Here is an 18,767-nt window from a genome sequence, read left to right on the forward strand (position 1 = left end):
TATTATGCCAAAGGGAAAAACTAGACACCAGGGGAGCATTTCTTACTGGGCAGGACATTTGCAAGGATGGTCTCTAAACATCTGGCTTTATTAGCTCACTCATTCAAGTTTTCTGATCGTGTGTTGTTTTTTGTCTCTTCAGAGAAATTGTAGTTCTACCAGATAAAGAGATTGTGGTACAGGGGAGAAGCCCCATTTCCAAGGGGACATTTCATTTACCAGCTTACCTCATTTTATAAAGAGCACCATGGCCAAAAGCATAACATCATTCGCCCAAGTTTAAACAGTGAGCTAATGGAAGAAAGGGAAGTATTCCATCACCATGGGCTTCCAGACTCACACTGAGGTCCCTGGGCCATAAAGAGTCCATGTGTCAGAAGGCTGATTTCGAACTAAAGCATCTGCTTTAAAAAGTGTGAGTTTTCGGTATAAAACCAAGATGGCGACATGGGTAAAAGCCTGTACTTGCTGCCTCCCACAAGCACATCAAAATTACAACTAAAATACAGAACAACTATCACCCAGAACCACAGGAAAACTGGCTGAGTGGAAGAACTATAACCAGAGAGGTAAAGAAGAAAGACTGGTAGGAGGTGCAGAGGTGTAGAACAGGCTGATCTGGCACCCACAGTGCCGCTTTTTTAAGCTTTTTTAATTGAGAGGGAGATTGCTTCTGTGGGAGGCTGCCCGGAAAAGAGAGGGGTCCCAACCCCACACCAGACACCTAGCCCAGGCTTCCAGAGATGGGGAAAGAAGTCCCTAAAGGCAGTAGAAACCATAAGAACTAAGGGCAATAAGAACTAGGGGCAGTAAAAACCAGTATGGATTGGGGCTGAGTGACACAGGCCACTGGAGACCCAGATGCTCCTCTTAAAAAGCTGACACCTCGAACTGAACTTACAAGTTCCCAATTGCTCTGAGCTCCAGTGCTGGGCGAGGCTTGAGGGGACCCAGACACATACGGGGAGGAAATGGACTGTCTGGCATCAGGGCAAGAACTTTGGGCAGTTTTCTCCTGATGGAGGTGCTTGCAGGGATCATTGTTCCTGTGCTGGGACCTCCCTGCTTGCAGGGCTGAGTGGCAGCCATTTCTGTTTGTTCTGCCCTGGTGATTCCCTGAGACCCCACCCCACCCAATTTATAACACCACCCAAGCTGTGCACAGTGGCTTTGCATATGAATAGACTGTCCTTACTCAGGCGAAAACCTGTCAAATAGGCAGCAGATGGGTCAGGGAGCTGCAAACCTATCAATAAAAGGTCCAAACCTGATACAAAGAGGAGGAATCTGCAGATCTCTGTAGTTCCTGCTAGGTCGCTCCAGGCAGTGGCTGACTTTGCACCTCTCTAGAGACCCAAGAGCCAGTGTACCCAGTGGTCAATGTGAAACCATACCAGATTACAACTCTACACATCCATAAGCAACACACTCAAGGGGCATACTCAGTGAGCACCAAAGCCCCACTGAAGCAAGTCCTGCTCCATAAGGGTGTCTCCTGCACAGCAGCTCTCCCATTGTAGTCATAGCTGGTCCCCACAGCCAATTGGCCTGCAGGTCAATTCCTCACAGTGAAACCAACAGCAATCAAAGATCAACTACAATAAGACTGTACACACAAGCCCACAAAGGGGTGCACCAAGAGTGTCCACCTAAGGTGATTGGGGAGGCTGAGCCACTGATCCTATATAGGACACCTACTACACAAGGCCACGCTATCTACTCAAGGAGATTTAGCAGCTACCTATTACATAGAAACAAACAAAGCGAAGCAGCCAAAATGTGGAGACAAAGAAACAAGTTACAAATGAAAAAAAAAAAAAAAAATAGAAGAAAACAAACTACTGGATATAGAGTTCAAAACCACAGTTATAAGATTACTCAAGAATCTTCTAGAAACCTCTGAGGAACTTAATGAGATCTTCAAGGATCTTAGTGAGAATGTGGAAAGGAAAAAAATAAATAAATAAAAATAAAATATATATATATATATACAGGGACTCAGCAGTAGACTAGAGGACCCCAAGAATCAAGTCAACGATTTGAAATATAAAGAAACAAAAAACACCCAATCAGAAAAGCAAAAAGCAAAAAGAATACAGAAAGCTGAAGACAACTTCAAGTGAACCAACATCTGAATTATGGGGGTCCCAGAAGAAGAGAGAGAGCAAGATGTTGAAAACCTATTGGAAGAAATAATGACAGAAAACTTCCCCCACCTGGTGAAAGAAATAGACTTACAAGTCCCGGAAGCATAGAGATCCCTAAACAAAAGGAATCCAAAGAGGACCACACCAAGACACATCATCATTAAAATTCCAAAAGCAAAAGACAAAGAGAGAATATTAAAAGAAGCAAGAGAAAAGCAGATAGTTTCCTATAAAGGAGCACCCATAGGACTTTCAGCTGATTTCTCAACAGAAACCATGCAGGCCAGATGGGAATGGCAAGAAATATTCGAGGTGATGAATAGCAAGAACCTACAGCCAAAAATACTCTACCCAGCAAAGCTATCACTCAGAATCGAAGGCCAGATAAAGAGCTTCACAAATAAAAAAAAAGCTAAAGGAGTTCATCATCGCCAAACCAGAATTATATGAACTGCTGAAGGGGGTTCTTTAGGAAGAGGAAGAAGATAAAGATAAAAATTTTGAGCAACAAATATGTAACTATCAACAAGTGAATCTAAAACCCAAAGGAATTAAAAAATCTGATGAACAATATTAACTGGTGAATATAATAGAATCAGAGGTATGGAAGGGGAGTGAACTGACGATTCTCGGGGGGGGGGGGGGGGAAGGGAGTGGGGGGTGTGGGAAGAGATTGAACATAAACTGTGCACATATGGAAGAGGACAATGGGGGGTCTGGAAAGGGCAGAGGGTGGAGTGGGAACCTGGTGGTGGGGAGCAATGGAGGGAGGGAAAAAGAGGAACATTTGTAATAATCTGAACAATAAAGATTTATTTAAAAAATAATAATAAATAAAACATAAAATGCTTAAAATAAAAAATAAAACACTCAGTATATTACAAAGTCAAAGAGAGAGAGAGAGAGAGAGAGAGAGAGAGAGAGAGAGAGAGAGAGAGAGAGAGAGAGAATTTGCCTCTTTGACTTTGCAAAAATGATTCCAATCTAATCACCTCCCTTTGTTAAAATAGCTCTTGTTTTTGATGGTCTAAAATGACATTGGAGGTTTCAGTAAGCAGCTAAAATTCCTGGTTGCTGGGCATCTGAAGCAGTCTGGTTACCTTGAGATGGGCAAAGGCGTGTGGTGAAGGTGAGCTTGAGCAGGTGAAGCCTTGGAACTCACAATGGCTCTGGGCCCAAAGAGTGGGCTCTCTGCCTCTGAGGTTTGGGCCCTAAACTCTGTCTGTTCCTCTACTCCTGTCACATGGAACCCTAGATATTTTGTTAGTTACCTCCAGCCACTCAAACTTTGGCTTTTCTTTTTAAATATTCCAGAAAAAACCTCACACGCTCCCTTCCCCAATCTAAACTTGCTCCTTCAGCACTAATAGGCTTTGAGCCTCTGCCTTGGTCTCCCAGTTTTGGGACTGAACAGGTTGCAAGTTAGAGCTCCCATTGTCTTTGTCTTCAAATTCCACCTACAACTGATAGCAAGCAACAGCTTTCTAAAAGAGGGATAAGGAGAGGGTAAGTAGGATTTTAAAGAGCAAATACTTCCCACATTCCTAGCGGTTTGCTTAGGGCTTGGGTAGCTCCAATCTGAACATCAGGGAGAGATTTCTCTACTTTACATAATGGGATTATTGTCTTCAGGATGATACCCCTTATTAAGCACTTGAGGAAAACTCAAGGAGCCCTCTGGGTGCAGACGGGCTACCTTCCCAGGGTCTCAAAAGGTCTGAAAAACCACTACTCAAATGCACAAAGACTGGTTGCCCCAGAATTTTTCAAAAGAAGACAAAGGGAAATCAGTATTTCCTGAGATTCTACCATCATTTTTATACCTTAAAAAATATGGACTTGCCCAATGCAAAAGGTCAGAAAAAAACACCATCCCCTGTTTTCCACTATCAGCTTTTTTTAAGTCACAAAAATTTTGAGATACCAAGGGCCCATGAGCACCCCCAAACTGAATATTCAATTTAAAATTATAAGAGTTTCCTTTTTGCAGAGGTATCTATGACTTCGTCAAGACCTAAAGGTGCTACCCTTTACTCCTCCCCTTGGAGTCGCCTCCTTTGCCATTTTGTTCACCTATTACCCTTCAGTAACTTGGCCAAACACCATCAGCTGGGACCATTTTTCTATGTGGTGCACCAGCTTCATATGACACTTCCCATGAGGCAAGGTAGCAGAGAAGAGGGCTCTGGGGCTGCATAAACAGTTATATAATTCTATCCACTTCACAAAAACACTGTCATATGGTGTTATTCAAATGGTGGTATTCAAAATACCATTGAAGATGACTGATATCTTGCTGGCTCACAAAACATAAGAGTTCAGACACTGGTGCAGTGCACTCCTTACACTAAAGGACTTGATTGTACATGTAAGCTCTGCGCCATCTTGAACGGGGCTTGTATGTCTTGAATGTTTTCCTTCAAAGAAGATTAGAGGGTAATTGCCTAACTTCATCCTATTAAATAATTCTATATAAGAGTTAATAGTATTATTTCTATGTTACCAATGAACAACTTGGAATGCAAAGAAATTTAGTATATTTTTCAATTCGTTAATCAACCAATAAGAATTTATTAAATATGATCTTTTTTTTTCTTGTGTTTTTCCAGGTGATGTTTAAATGTTAACTTTTAAACTAATTAAAGTTATGATTCTAACAAAAGGACCCAATTCTGATCTTGGCTGGGGGAAAAAGTGTCTCTTTTAGGCTCGGTATCAAAATAGTCCTTTATTGACTCAACAAATATTGACTGAGCACACACTTCTACTGTCCAAACATTTTGCCAGGGCCCAGGTATCCAGGAGTGAATGAAACAGACCTGGTCCCTGTCCAGGGGAGTATACAGCTTAGTGAAGAAAACCAGTATCAAATACGTAGACAGACAAATCAATGTATAATTACAAAAGCTAAGAATGAAAACCCACACAGCATTCTAGGACAGAGAATGACACTAGAGATTATTTTAGTTTAGTAGTAGGAAAGGTCTCTTTGAAGAGTTGAAATTTGGAGATTAATTTAGTGAAAGATGTAAGGAAATTAAAAGCTTGAAAAACTGGCTGGATCATAATGCCATATACTGAGTTAGAGAATATTAGCAGGATGGTGGGTTGGTTATACAAAAGAAATCTAGAATTGTGCTTAAGATGTGTAAAGATTGAAATTCCTGTGAAACTCCTCTGTACAGGTCTCAAGATGTGGTTATTTATTTAAATATGGAGCTCCAAGAAAAGATCTGAGATATAATTTAAAATCAGGAGTTATCTCCATGTGAATAGCATTGAAAGCCATAGGAATGGTTCAGATAGCTTGGGGGAAAAGGATAAAGCTAAAGGACAAGATAACCCATCTTAAGCCTTGGAAATTCCAACATCTAGAGGTCAGCGAGAGGAGATGAAGCAGCAAAGCTTCTTGAGTAGTGGTCAAAGATGCAGAAGGAAAAAAAGCATGTTGTGCCGTGAGGTCAATAGCACATACTCATGGGAGATGAAACCATCAACTGCAATGAATGCTGCAAAGAGGTCAAATAAGAGAAGGATGGAAAGCTACCTGCTGTTAAACTTTTTGCTACAAGGAGATCACAGGTAATCCTGACAAGAGCAGTTCAATGGAGCAGCAGGCAGAAGCCAGGCTGGGGTGAGTTAAAGAGTAAGTAGAACAACATGGAGGCAATGAAACAAAGACATCATGAGTAGAATGTAAGTTTAATGTGTTTGTGTAGGATTGAAGTAAAGAGCAGTTGGTAGAGGATGTGGGCATTAAGGGGTATTTTTATGGCGAGAGTTGCTGGAACATACCTGGACACTAATGGGGATTATCTCATAGAGAGGAAGAAGTTAAAGACTCGGGAGGAGGAGGACATAATAAAAACGAAAGGATGGGTACCAGATGTAACAAAAAATAAATAAAGAAGATGAAAATGGTTGTAAATGCAGATAGTCTACATAATTATAGTAGTAAGATAGGATGAAAGAGAATAATGTAAATAAGAGACACAGAATCACCAGGTTGGCAGAGGAGTTTACCTAACCCATCTGCTTCTGATACCTGCAGTTCTCCTTTTTCAGTTTTTGAAGAGACAAGAAGAAAGAGAGAAATGAGCTCTCAAGTCCCAGAGGGAGACGTCCCAGGATGAACAATTCCCTGACTAAGGAACTAATGATCCTTTTCCCAGCTCAGATAAACAAATGTGGCCCTAATTCCTTTGAGTACTTTTCTGCAAGTTAAATTTCTGCCTTCCTGCCTGCCAATATTTGATGCTCTTGGGCACCCAAGAGTGCTATCAACTTGTGTTGTGAACCACTCAGCTTAGCTTTTTGTGAACCTTATTCCGAACCTTGTTCTCAAGGACTAGTCACTTTACATCTCATTTTTGCCCTGGTGTCAATGCAGCAGTATTTCATTAAGTGTGCTAGGTCATCACTACTTAGTGTCCAACAGTGGTTTCAAGAAGAAACGGCACATGTAAATCATCTAAAGTGTTTTGAATGCATATTCGAGTGAGATTTGTAACTGATTCACATGAGTCAGGGTTTCTTGACCTCAGTACTACTGATGTTTCAGATGGGTCATTCTTTGTTGTGAAAGGGGGGAAGGGTCCATCCATGCTGTGCATTGTAGGATGTTTAGCATCATCTTGACCTCTACCCACTAGATGCCAGTAGCACTCTGCCCCCACTCCCAGTAGTACAGCCCAAAATGTCTCCAGATAGTGTCCTCTGGAGGGTAAAAGTGCCTTCAGTGGAGAACCACTGATAGAGACTGATGTCATAACATCATACTGGAACTGAAAATGCCAAGCAAACACCTAATTTAAAAAAAAATTAACATCAGAATATCTACTTTTTGTATAGGCAAATGCCTGACAGATTGACTGAATATTTCAGTTTGTAGAATTTCCAAATCTGAGGATTAAAACTCAAAACAATTTCCCAAACATACTATTAGCCTCTCTTCCACAAACTTGTGAGATAGTATTCCAAATGGCTGCAGAATTTTATGCATGACATATTTTTCACTTATCCTTGTAGCTGAGAAAAGATAAAACCTCAATTCTTACATCACTGGCTTAAGTCAAACACAGTTTCTGCAGCTTCCAGAGAGAGGATGAAAGCAGTAGTTCTTCTAAAACACAGAGAATTAAAATAGCAGGAGATATGTCCCCCCTGGCCCCGCTTCAAGGTCTGCTAGGTCCTTTTATCTATTAGTAATTGGGGCCCCAAGAAAAGACTTATGAAGTCAGGATGACTGCTCCACTCGATGCCACTATTAAGTCACTTCTCATAAAAACTGAATATAACTTACAGCCAACTGTCACTGCTGGTTAATCAGCCAGGTCCTACAGCCCTGCTCCTTTTTATGAGTCCTCATGTGAGATGGAATGATGATCTTTGAGTGTTGCCAGAGGCTTCGCTTTGCAAGAACACGCTGCCCAAGGTGCAGAGCATCACCACAGACAGAACACCGTGACAATGGGAACAAGTGAGTGTTTTCTGGGTGGGGGCTGAAAGGAGACTGTAGGATGCCGTCATGACCCAACAGAGTCCTGGGACGCTTCTTTGTCCTACAGCATTCTCCTGATGGAAATCGCCATGTACCAGGCATGCCATAATGTCCACGGCTGGACAGGGACAGCAGAATCTGGACTCCTCACCATGGCTGCCCTTTGCATAGTGAGCATCAGTCTGTAGCATAAGCAGAACGAGAGACAGTATGGTTGGAATAGAAAAGATGAGCACTCTGTTTCCAGGCAAAGGAGGACCAGAACCCTGGCTTCCCTACTCACTGGCTTGAGACTCAACCTGCTCAGAAATGTAGTTATCACTTCTGCATCCACAATGTCCACGTCTGGGAGCTGGGAAAGTAAACATCAGTTTCTCTCCTCTCCCAGGGGCAGGCTCCGTTGAAATGCTTACCCCGGAAGGAAAATAGAGACAGGCTCGTCTTAGCATCAGAGTGGCTGGGAACAGAAAGGGATGAGAAAGCTCCAGTGCCACCCTTGCAGCGCTGTCCTTGCCATAAAAAAGAAGGATCTCTAAAGCATCCTGTCAACTCATGTGATTTTGAATGGCAGGCATTCAAGATATGGATGAAACACTTTCTACTTTTAAAAAGCAGAACTGAAGTAGAGCTGAATCCCAAGTCAGTCAAATTGAACTTATGACATGACTTTTCCAGAACCAAATATGGAAATTAGACTCAGTTCTTCTATTTTAAAACTGTTTTAAATTCTTAAGTGGTTTCTGAGCTCCAAAATCTCCATTAACCTGAGATTTGAGAACACTCATCCTTGACAGTCACAGGGCACGCTGTTAGAATGGCTGGAAAAGGACACGTGTTCTTTCCAGGTCCCTGACTCCAGGTGTGAGGAGTTTGGAAAACCAGGATGGTCGGTTTTACAGTGTGTAAATTCTAAATAAATAAATAAATAAATAAATAAATAAATAAATAAAATCCCTAAATCCCTACTGCTATCTCCTCAAAGTGAACTTATGTAAAAGACCCCAAACAAAACAAACAAACAAAAAAACCCAACACCTCAGCTCAGCCATTTTGAATTGTTGAATGAAAGGAAAATTATTACTTTATCAAAACTTAAGTCCTAACCAGTTTGGCTCAGTGGATAGAGAGTCAGCCTTCAGATCAAGGGTCCCAGGTTCAATTCCAGTCAAGGGCATGTATAATACCTTAGTTGCGGGCACATCCCCAGTAGGGAGTGTGCAGGAGGCGCTGATCGATGTTTCTCTCTCATCAATGTTTCTAAGTCTCTATCCCTCTCCCTTCCTCCCTATAAAAAAATCAATAAAATATATTTCTTAAAAAAACTTAATAGAAGCAAAACTCAGTGACCATTCTTTATTTCTTTCCTTCTTTCTTTCTTTTTAATATGAAGTCTGATTCCATGGCAGCTTCATGAGTTCACTGCCTTCCTTTTAGCCAGTTCATCCATTGCTAAGATTTCAGTACAGATACCTTCCGGGGGTGAGCAATGCAGTTACTAGTTTGCAAATTTTTCTTCATGAATTTGTGTGCCATCCTTGCATAGGGACCATGATAATCTCTGTATGGTTCCAGTTTTAATATATATGCTGCTGAAGCAAGCACTTGCCTGCAATTTCTGAATGAAGCAGCAGCTAAGTAGTTACTAAGATAAATTTCTGAAATTCACTATGTGGACTACACTGTTTCTGTGTTATTTCCCCCCTTACTAGTTCTTTCTCAAAGACTGTACCTAAAGTATATTCAAAGATGACATGCTGAATACACTTATAATACTAAAGCAAACCAATAGCATAATGATCCATTTTGTGGGCTTGGGATAGGTCCACCTAAACAATAGTAAGTTAAGTATAAGGCTAGGGAAGCAGATGACAAATAGGGAAGCCTCTCAAAAACAATCTGATCACTGAGAAACTTAAAAGATGTTGGGACATCAGTCATTCATATACTTAGCTCCATTATCCACTTATAATAGAGGCATCAAAGCCTATATGACTTCAAATTCTACACTTTTATCTAGGAACCTTTAAGCCACCATTTGATTTTCTTTTCTTTTTTGGAAATTTTCTTTTCCCTTTTGTTCTCTTGAAAGGTGCAGATTATTACAGCATCACCAAAGAAAAAGGTTCTTTGAGTCAGTTCATGAATTAAATGTCTTTCAGGATTCTTTACATTCAAAGAAGACTAGCTTTCACATTCATACTCCCAAAAGAAAGCTACTTTAGAAAGACATACTGTAATAGCCGCTATTATCATAAAGCTGTTCACTTGCTTCCACTCCTCCCTCCCCCACCCTGCCCCACCTCTAAGCCCTGGCCATGACATGGTGCACTGTAAAATCACCTGCATCCCACAGTCATTTTTACGACCTTGTCAACATACTGACAATGCTTTCCACAATGAACCAGACTGCCACAACAGAAAGTTGACTGGTAGTGCAGATTCTCAAGTATGTTAGTATGTTATGTCCATTGTGGGCAGATAACTTTGCAGAGGGAAATGGTCACAGTGGCCATGGTTCCCATGGGCATAAGGGCACGTAACCAGGCAGAACTTCCAAGAACGCTGATGGTTTTGTTGGGTAAGAGGAGCTCTGGACGTCAGATTTATTTCTTCTTCTTCTTCTTTTTGTATTTAAGAAAACAACCAGATTTCTTTCAAACCTGAACATTACATAATGCCATAGTTGGTATGACTCCAACTTAACCACATTGGGGAAGAAAATGACCACTAAGTTCCTTTAAAAAATTACCCTAAGCAAATACTATTGCGTCTGTAACTAAGCTGACCCTGTTTCTGAAGCCAAGTATTCAGAGGCTTGGAAATATGATCAGTGACATGGGTGAAGCCACATATCATGAAATCAGCCATTCACTTAGCTTTTGTCCAGCATAAGATAATACAAATTATAGCACTTTTGATCACAGGGACAATGTCATAGGTATCATTCAGACCGGGAGATGGGGGGCTGAGCAGAGCTGTGCCAGTGTCTGGTTCCATAACCATGGACAAGTCACTCACTTTCTCTCATTCTCAGGTTTCTCACTATAAACAATAGTGATTTTGGCCTGTCTTTTTCATAGGATTTTAGCAACTGCAAAAATAATGCCTCACACCAGAAAATTTCCATAAAATGTAGGAATTTGTCTGCCCAATACCATGGATGGGCTCAAGGAAGATCAGAGCACAGTGAACCTACACACCCAGATTCCAGAGGTACTACTGTGATTGTCTAAAACAGCAAATAAAACCAGGCTTCCAAATCCATCCTATAAAATAAAGAGGTAAATGTACAAATTGACCCTTACTCAGTCACGCCATCACAAGATGGCTGCACCCACAGCAGAGAAGGGGTTGCTGTAACAAGCAACCAGCAGGGACCTGAGGCTGTGTGGCACTGGGCTGGGGCAGGGGACCTGAGGCTGCACCCTCACTTGGTGGGGCTTGACAGGGAACTTAAAACCATACTCCCTGGCATCAGGTCAGGGGACCTGAGGCTGTGCCCCTGCACCAACCTGGGGTACCTTAGGCTGCACCTTCTGCCCCGGTGCCAGACTAGGGGACCTGAGGCTGCACTCTCTGCCCAGTGGGGCTTGACAGGGGTGGGGCTGGCTAGGTCTGGTTCTCACCCAATGGGATTGGGACCAGCCAGGTCTGGGTCTCATATGATTTTGAGGTATACATGGGTGGGCGGGGCCTTGACTCTGGGTCCTGCAGCATGCCCCATACTCTGACAGGAGGAAGATTTTCATATACAGTTTACTAATTTTTTTTCCATCTCTGATACTTCTATTACAGAAAAATGAAAAATAGCAATATTAAAACATTTCCTCGAATTAATTCACTTTTAATGTGCACGAATTTTGTGCACTGGGCCACTAGTATGTATGTATGTGTGTATATATATTTATATATGCCTAATATTCAAAGTGTCCCCTCAGGAGTTCCACTGATTGGGAGTTCAATCGCCCACTATGACATGCCTTGACCACCAGGGGGTGGTGTGGAACAAAGGGAGGCCCTAGCCGGCAGCCTGCAACTGCTAGGGACCCTACCCATGCATGAATTTCATGCACTGGGCCGCTAGTAGAACAATAGAAAATTGAAATGCAAAACCTAAATACCTCCAAGAACTGGATATGAGCAATTCATATAAAAGGAAAGAGGGACCCCACCCCAGGGAGTTAACTGTTTGGGAGCAGGTTCTTTGGAACACGCAATCTGGCCAAAACAAAGAAACAAAGTAAGCCCCACATCAGGAAGCTTGTTTCCTTCTCCTAAAAGCTCCTAGGAAAATAATCACAATTTTGATTCAAGTAAGCTCTGAAGTATGACTTGTGAACTCTTCCATGGTTTTGAGTCCACCTTATCTGTCTCCATATTAACACCCACTGAACTGTGCCAGTTGCTACAGAAATAAGCGCTACCCAGCAAGGATTGGAGGTAATTTCCAGTGGTTTTGGTTTAGCAGGCTCTATTGCTGATCAGACTCTTGGGTTCTTAGTTTTAGAAATACCAGGCAGGTGCGAAGCGGGTTAAAAATTCCCCTTTCTTGCTATTAATACCCTGATCTTCAAAATGTGTCATCTTGCCATAACAGCCTTGAGAAAACCTTCGTAACTTTCTCACTGACATCCATGAATGGTCTGCTTACTTCATCCTCCTCCTGATTAACCGAAGGGCCCTCTGCTATCGATACTTATGGATTACGAGGGCTCCTCTTCAGCGCCAGCCCTAACCTGAACATCTCACCACACGGAGGACTGTAGAGAGCCCAATGCCATTTTGTGAAGGGTTCAAGAAGTAGGTTTCTTAAAGGATTCTGGCTGACGACTCAGAAAAGCCTGGGGTTCGTGACTCACCAGTGAGAGGGCCTCTTTGGCTATGCAGCGGGCAGAGGGGTGAAGCTCGGCAAAGGCAGGTGTAGGCAGCATCCCAGGCCGCAGAGAGACGCACACCTGTCCTCCCTCCCCTGCCACAGCCAGTCCCCTGGCCCACAGCCCCCCTCAGAGCTCTGAACAAAGCCAAGGAGCAAACAGGGGGAAGGGGTGCGTTACTTCTGGTCATAAACAACAACAAACCTCTGTGGACAACCAACCCTCCAGGTTGAGTCGCTAGAAACAGGTCTGATCATCGTTTTATCACCACGAAGCAGGCTGTTTGGGGTGGGGCCTGGGTGGAGTGGCAGTCCTCCAGAGGAAGGAGTGAGAGGAAAAAAAACGGAGGAAAGGGCCAGATAGGCCGTGAGAGTGGTGTGCTCGGGGCAGGAACACAGTTCTGTTGCTGTTCTTACCAACGGGAGGCTCTTTGCCGAACAGCTGTCAGAGAAAACACGGCCAGTCATTGACTACAGAGCGCCGGCGTGGGCTGTCAGCAGGGGAAACCTCACCCTTCCTGCCATGGAGAGTTCAAACGGGGCCTCGCACACATGTGTGCCTAACTGTATCACACCGAACTAGTCGCATTTGCATCTCGTCATGGGATTTTACATGTAAATATGTGCGATTAGCATATTCATCCCACTGGTAGTTTTTAAGGTGTACAGGTTCAAATTCAGCCTCGTGGCTAAGGGGGGGTGGGGGGGATCTCTGAGCTCCAGTGTCTTCAACTCTAAAACTGGAATGATAGTGGAGATCACACCGGCTTACTGGGTGGGTTATGTAAAAATGGACATGACTGCTTAGCACGTCCTCTGGCATGGGGAGTGCACAATAATGTAAGTTAATGTTATCAGCGATCTTGTGATGTTGGAGAAGTAGTAGCAGAAGCTGTGAGCTCTCTTCTCTGGCTCTGCTGCTAACTGGTACTGTGACCCAGATACGATTTCCTCATCTTCCTAAGAAGGCAGGGGGAGGGGAAGGGCGGGGGAGGGTGGGTGGGAGGTAATCAACCAAAGACTTTGAATGTATAGATGTATAATTGCATAACCTATGGGCACAGACAATGAGGTGGTAAAAGCCTGTGGGGGGGGGGGAGGGGCAGCCAGACAAGGGGAGGGACAGACTGGAGAGGGTTAATGGGGGGAAAAAGAGGGACATATGTAATACTTTCAATAATAAAGATTTTTTTTAAAAATAGATAATAAATAAATAAATAAATAAATAAATAAATAAAGGCATTCGATTGTACCTTCTAAGATTCCTATCCAGACCTAACTAAACATCTTGGACTGGATAGACTATCTCCATGTAAAACAATTATTTTTATTATTTTCTTACTAGAGGCCTGGTGCATGAATTTGTGCACCAGTGGGGTCCCTCGGGGTGGCCTGTAGGGATTGGGCCCCAGCTTGTGCCCCCAGCCTCACAGGCCCACAGCCCCACCTGGCACCCTACCATGGCCTGGTGCTGGCCCCTCACCTGTGGGGCGATCGATCAGGGCCAGGCCCCTTGCCCAGCTCCCTCAGTGCCTGGGAGTTGGGTGGCATCCCCCCTCCCCTCCCGCCACTATCTGCTGGGTAATCAGGGGTGGAAATCTGGCCCCCACTCACACCAACCTTAGCCTGGCACCACCTGCTCACCTGCTTCACCATCCTGCCTCGATCCTGCTCTCATCAGAGCCCATCGGGGCCGGCAGCGCCTCCACTGCTGCCCGCCACCAGCACCACATCGCCAATGCCCGTCATGTTCTGCACCACCCCATGGTGGTCAGTGCACATCATAGCGAGCAATTGAACTCCCGGGGGGACAATTTGCATATCAGGCTTTTATTATATAAGAGGGTCATTTTGAAAGTCAAGGGATCCCCGCTTTATTTTTTTTTTTAAATATCTGCAGGCTTTCAAACATTCAGCACTTGAATAATTCCAAGGATACCACCCCCATTGCCTCTGTGGGTGGCTGTCATACTCCAGAGACCCAATCTCACTGGACAGTTCCTGTCCCGCTGTCAGCCTGGGGGGAAAGGGAAACAGTCCCAGCACCCGCTGAGCAGCCACGCCTGCAGTCAGACGGGGAAGCCACGGGCCACATGGGCACAGGCTGACCCAGGGACCTCACACACATGGCACAAAGAGGAACAGAGAAGTTGGGAACATTTGTTCTCATCAGACACGCTAAGCTTTGTGGATTCTTCCACACGTTAAGGAAAAGAGGGAGAGAGTAGACAGAGGAGCCTCCTTTTCCTACGGGGAACCTGAACCTGCTTCCTTCCCAGATCCCTGGCCGGTGCGGGACGCAAGACCAGCTGTGCAGGAGTAAACGGCGCAGAAGCAGCACGCTGCAGGTCATTTTCGATCCATTCTCTCATGCAACACGGGGAGGGGGACAGAAACTGCAAGAAAATCAACCCAAGCACCCATGACAGGCCATCCGTCACCTGGGGGAACACAGCAGGGTGCCCCGGGCTTGCCACAGGTCAAATGACTATTTGGTGATGGTTCACTTGAAAACAACCCCCCTCCGGCCCCCTCCTCAGCATCCAGTCATTCCAGAAAAAGGAACTTGTTGGGTTATCTCCCCACAGCACTCTGATTCAGAGGCTGGTCACTTCCAGAAGTTTACGTCCATTCCAGGGTCTGCCCTCTCCCTTTTCCCTTTTCCTTTCCTCTTAAGGATGCTTTTGTAAAACTGATTTCAGAGAGAGGAAGGGAGAAGGCAAGCACGAGAGAGAGAGAGAGAGAGAGAGAGAGAGAGAGAGAGAGAGAGAGAGAGAGAGAAAGACATCAATGATCAATGATGAGAGAGAATCATCCATCTGCTGCCTCCTGTACGCCCCCTACTGTGGATCGAGCACGCAACCCAGGCATGTGCTCTGACTGGGAATCGAACCGTGACCTCCTGGTCCTTGGGTTGACACTCAACCACTGAGCCACACTGGCTGGGCTTAAGCATTCCTTTGGAGTCCACCAGGAAAGGACAGAAGTCCCCGCACAGCAGCTCTGTGCCAGGAAGGGGCTGCTGGGCCGCTCTCCCCAAAGTGAGCTCCCATGTTGCCCAGGGATCCAGCCAAAGAGCTGGTCCCCTCAGAGCTGATCATCGGCGTCAGGCCACAGGGTTACAATCTGGGGCATCAACAAGGAAGCAAGACTCTGAGCATCACGAACACATGGATGCTCGCTTGTCTGAAACAGGGAAGATCGGAGGCAGCCAAACATTCCAGCTTGAAAAGTCAGGCAAGTGAATTAGCTGCTGGAAGCAGAACGCACGCCTGCAATCTAAATCTGACTTCTAACCTAAACCTACAGGCCAAGCGGACAGTTTTCTGTATTGCAGATTGTTATCCGTAGTGAAACGAGACGGTCTTCAAAACTGACATACGACTGATCGTCTTCATGTCAAATGTACGATAAACAAACAAGCCATTTCTCAAAACACTCTCTCTCAAGTTCCAAAGGGAACACCGATTAACATCAAATCTCCACACACTTCAAAAGCTCCTCTCGTTCGTGACCTGAGACTTGGCTTTGAACCTAAGCACCACAGACCATAAAAACCCCGGACCGCGGGAAGGACACGTTCTGTCTTCTAGACAGGAGCTGCGCAAGGTGCCTGCCCCGTTCATCCTCACAATTAGCAAACAACGCAGCTGAAGAGAACAGGTTCTTCAAAACAGGTTTCAAAAATGAAAATTCCTCTTCATCACAGGTACAAATAGAACGCCAGAGGGAAACAAAAATCAAAATGAAGAGCTGCCAGGGGCTTCACACACACACACACACACACACACACACACACACACACACACGCAAGCACGTGCACACACATACACACACACACACGCACGCATGCACACACGCTCTCCCGTTACTTACTGGGCGGTCTGCGCGGTGTGCACCCCGCCTGTCCGGCTGCCAAGTGCCGCAGCGTGGAGCAGCTGTTTCCTCCAGGCTGGGGCTCTGTGTCTTAACCAGTCACATGAGCCTCCTGATAAACACGGCCGCGGTGCCAGGAGGTCAGAAACCCAACATCATTCTTCTCCTAATTCGCAAACCGCCCGCCCCCCCCCTGGAGCCCGCGCTGGCTCGGCCCTCTCATTAGCAGGCAGAGCAGCCTGCTCCACGGCTCCACGGGGTGTTTGCTTCCAGCCACCGCCCCGCACAGCTGATAAGTCACGCTGGAGGGCAGGCCGGGCGAGTGGAAAGTTGATGTGTTTGTGTGTCTGTGAAGGGCAGGAGGGAGGGGGAGGGGGAGGGGGGTGGGGTGGGAGGCTGGCAGTCCCTATGCGATCTCCTCTCACTCAAGTTTTCCCTGGGGCTCTGGACTGGCAAGAAGGCACCGCAGGTGGGAGCTGCTCTCCCCTTCCCCTGGGGGCCTCAGTCTGTCCCTCCATGCTTTCCTTCTCTCAGCATCCCAGGCTCCGGTCTGGTGGGAGAGGCCCAGGATAGAGTGGACTGTTCTGAGGAAGGCAGATGAGCAGGGTGAGATGGCTGAGGCTGGATTTCAACACCACCAGGGCTGCTGTGCCCAGTGGGCCAATGGGTGAGGGGTTGATGCCAGTGCATCTACAGAGCTGATGGAAGTGGCTTCCGGTCCCTTAAAACAAACTTCCACACAGTGATCTTGTTGGGTTGCATCAACATTTGGGGATATGGCCGAGCCCACGAGATGATCCCCACCCCCACCCCCCCAGGAATGAGAGTGAAAAGAGAAATTATCATGAAATTTACAAAGCACAGGGCAGTTGTGCTAGGGAGCTGGGCCTACCACCCATCCATCAGGGCCTTCATTGAATTCCTACTTCCCGCCTCTGCTCATGTTCCCATCCCGCCCCCTCTCCAGGGAAAGCCCTTGGACCCTGACTTTGGATGGTACCTGACTTTGGACTTCTTGGTAACAGTAAAGAGTGACACTTCCACGGTCTGCGGACTGGAAGGTCCCAGGTTCGATTCTGGTCAAAGGGCATGTATTGTACATTGGTTGTGGGCACATCCCCAGTAAGGAGCATGCAGGAGGTCTATGTTTCTCTCTCATAGATGTTTCTAGCTCTCTCTCACTCTTCCTCTCTGTGAAAAATCAATAAAATATATTAAAAAAAGAAAAAGAATAAAAAAAAAAAAAGAGAGTGACACTTCCCAAATGATCAGTGCACTGGGCAACGTGAACATCTGAGAAGTTCGCCAAAGGTTAAAATGCCCCGGGGGATTTCTGAGCCCTAAGGAGCCTGGTAAACTGTCACCCTGGATTTTTTAATAAATGAGATCTTAATAACAGCGCCTGTGTGGGTAATTTTTCATAGAATTATTTACAGCCTGAATCAAACCAGAAGTTTCCCTCCATACAAAGGATAGAGTGTTTTTTTCCCTGCAAAATAACAGAAAAAGATCTTCGGACTAGCCATTCTTTCAGGGGACTAACTTGTCAACATGTGAGAGCAGAGCCCAATGTGCAAATGGAGAATTTTTTTGCAAGTTTCATAACAGATCCCTTTGTAAGGATTCAAAGTGAGCAATAGCAATAAACAATGAATATTAAAATACAGTGGGCTAAAATAAATATCGCCACCGTCGACATTTCTCCTTGTGTGTTGATGTGAGCAATCGTGATTCAGAAACAGAAAACGAGGCCTACGGAAGATCTGAAATACTCTTTTGCTTTATACATGCTTTGTATTTACACAGCAGAAGCCTTTCCGACCTTATGGCATCCATCCATCGCCTTATTTTCAACTGACTGTGTTAATTATTCCCGCAATCCATTCCACACCACATGGCCAGAGACTTCTTAAAGGCCTCGGATAACCCAGACAAAACAACAGCCCGGGAGACATCCTCCTGGAGACTCTCTCATTCCATTAGCAAGGCGGGAGGGTGGGATCCTGGTCTCCCCACACACCCCCCACACACACACACTTCAAGCCAAACTGTAACACAGACCGAGACCCTGGCCCCTCCCATGGGTTGCTCAATGACACCCTCTTCCAGCCTTGCACAATACTGGGGAGACCCCACTTCCCTGCCCTGCCTGCCTACAGGTACCAATCACTTGCTTTGACTCAAAAAGAGGGGCTCTCCTCCTGTCAGAGGCCACCCACCCCTGGGCTTGTCTCCCCTGTGACGCCCACCCGCTCAGGACCCTTCCTCCAACAATGCCTTTTCCTCGTCCACTCACCCTCCTCACAATCTAAACAGGCTCGGATTGTTTTATGTCCTGAAAGCTATTTTTCCCCTCTTTTGCCCCTATACT

The 18,767-nt window shown here is 45.3% G+C and overlaps 1 protein-coding gene and 1 pseudogene across 3 annotated transcripts in view; both read right to left on the bottom strand.

The window, feature by feature from the left end:
* Nucleotides 1–18,767, bottom strand: part of RASGRP3 (RAS guanyl releasing protein 3) — a 98,867-nt gene that overhangs the window by 54,065 nt on the left and 26,035 nt on the right. For 2 of the 3 annotated variants that reach the window (XM_036434777.2, XM_036434773.2), the window contains exon 1: nt 12,938–13,043. The exons of the other annotated variant lie outside the window; for it this stretch is intronic. The gene's annotated coding sequence lies outside the window, so the exon portion shown is untranslated. Of the gene's footprint in view, nt 1–12,937; nt 13,044–18,767 lie in introns of those variants that run through there. 3 annotated transcript variants of the gene reach the window in all.
* On the bottom strand, nt 9,152–9,249 carry LOC118717911 (annotated as a pseudogene).

Source organism: Pipistrellus kuhlii, unplaced genomic scaffold (assembly GCF_014108245.1).
Source record: "Pipistrellus kuhlii isolate mPipKuh1 unplaced genomic scaffold, mPipKuh1.p scaffold_m20_p_13, whole genome shotgun sequence".
In the NCBI taxonomy this organism is placed as follows: Eukaryota; Metazoa; Chordata; class Mammalia; order Chiroptera; family Vespertilionidae; genus Pipistrellus; species Pipistrellus kuhlii.